The following is a 2,527-nucleotide window of genomic DNA, read 5'->3' as shown; positions in this document are numbered from 1 at the left end:
TTGTTTCTCTTCTACTACAAACTTTTCCAAAGTTTGAAGCAGTGAGAAGATTTCGCCGTATGTTGTGCCACACCGGGTTTTCATGCTGATCCCGTGTAGCACACTCCAATACAGCACGATTACTTTGCTGATCTTTTAACATTTGATAATGATTAGATTTCAGCTGTTCGTACATATAACCTTCTACATCTGGCCGTTCCGCATTTGGTCCATAATCTTTATCAGATGTTAACGTTTTAGCAAAATATTTAGATGTACGAACAGAGAGACCTAATTTTTTTGCTGCGTGTGTGCGTTCCTGGTAAGTATTATTCTTTTTTATATTTCGATTTTCTACTATTTTGGTACGTGCTGGTGGTTCTTTACCCATTACACGACAAGTAGAACTCAATGCTTCCCAAGTATTAAATTGTACTACAGAAGCTTTTACGCGTGTTTCATAAGATCCTCTCCTTGCAAAATGAATACGTTTGCCGCCAATAAATTTACTAATAATTCCATTGCAACTTTCTACGGAATTACTAGTAAATTGATATAATAAACTATCAGCATTTGTTATAATGCGTTTCATTGCAACTTCTATTTTTAAATATAATCCTGCCTTTTGTAATTGGGGCACAAGATTTTCTTCACCTTCTTTTCGTTCACCAGTACAAAAATATTGAAGAGAAAGACAATCTTTATGCTCACCAAATACATGGCTAGGTATATTTTGTAAATCTTTAATTAATCCAGCAATTTTTTGTTTCCAAGATGCTTTACTATTGCGGCGAAACGTTACAGCCTTTACTATAGCGTTTCGAATTTTCATCGAGCTGTTCGAAACGATTTGTCTTAATTTTGCGATATTTCTACCACCACTACTACCCGCTTCGCGTACTTTATTACATAAATTGCGGAGAAGATGATTTGTGCATTCAATCTTCTCCACAACAATATTCGGGTATGGTGGAAAATCTCTCAATTTTTTTGCTACATTACTATCTCCGTCGCCAATATATTTACTATAAATTAATCCATGCATTTCTAAGCTATGTCGGAAGCCTTCAAGGATTATATCACTTTCCATACTTGTCGAGCTTTGATTATTTCCCCATTTTTTATAACATTTATGTTCTTTTGGTTTTAAAAAAAGTTTAGCTGCTCTTGCACAGATGATACAATATTTATTTCGGACACCGACAAATAAAACTCTTTTTGAATAATATCCCGTAATAATAGCTGCTCCAGATGGAGAATCGTAACTACCAGAACAATAGGATCTCTTCATCCACGAGCCGTCTGTTATCACGGGTATATGCGGAATGCCGTCTATGACATCTCCTCTTTCAATTGCCAAACGTTTTTCCTCTTCGCCAGCCACGCGCATTTCTTCTTCCGCGGCGGCGGCGAAGGCTTCCGACATTTCGTTGTAATGCTTTATATATTTTTTATTGTTCATGCATGCAATATCTGCAGCAGCAAGAAGTTCTTCAAGCTGCTTATGACCAGTCCCTGTCAATATAGTACCGGATACGATACCATTATTGACATCCAATTTTCTGTCGTCTTTTGGTTCACTCCAAAAGTCACCTGTGGTGTGACACATTCGACATTTGACAGAAAATTGGGTTTTCAGACCGTCATGGTTCTTTATGCTCAATACGAGATCAGTAAAACGACATTCGCCGAGCCAATGAGTGGACAGTCTTTGCAATTCAGTAAAAACATGCCCAAAATCGACGATATGTCGTCCACTAATCTCTTCAGAATATAAACGATATGCGTCGATATTCCTATCTGTATGCAAAACAATATTTTCGATATCTTCGACGTCTTCAACATTTTCAACGTCTTCGATGTCTTGAACGTCTTCGACATTTTCAATGTTTTCAGTGTCTCTGATATCTTTGATATTGTTTGGCATACTTTCTGATTCTATGCATGAATTTGCAGAATTATCAAGAAATGTAAACGACTGTGGTGTCAACGCATCATTATCTGTCATGACATTTGTCTCATATGTATATATGTACGGCTTATATATCGACAAACTTGTCAAATTATCACAAAATTCACGAATATCTGATAATGATCCCACAGAAGAATCATCATCGAAAATACTTTTGTCTGATTGAAATTTTTGTGTGCATACATCGACAGATGATTGAGAAAATGTTTTCATAAAAGATAATGATGTCGACATGTCGTTATCTACATTTCTGTTATCCTCGCATGCATATAATTGGTGTGATTTACCTGGAATTTCTAAATACGATCCACAATCTAATGATTCTTTTTCGGAGTCCTCATCAATTCTTTCTTGAGTCATAAAAGAATTGTCACAAAAAATTTTGTCACGCGCTTGTCGCATGCGACGCATTTTTGTGATATAGACACACGTTTTGCACTAACTGTTTTATTCCTACTATATTTAGGCATAATGATTGTACAATATGCTCTAAATAATATTAATAAATGCTATAATAAAAAATAGAATACTCTGCACTGACAACAAAACACTACTCTGTACAACACAATACTCTAT

Source organism: Nylanderia fulva, unplaced genomic scaffold (genome assembly GCF_048542155.1).
Source record: "Nylanderia fulva isolate GAGA-0341 unplaced genomic scaffold, ASM4854215v1 Scaffold76, whole genome shotgun sequence".
NCBI classification, from domain to species: domain Eukaryota; kingdom Metazoa; phylum Arthropoda; class Insecta; order Hymenoptera; family Formicidae; genus Nylanderia; species Nylanderia fulva.
Note: the sequence above shows the minus strand (reverse complement) of the source record.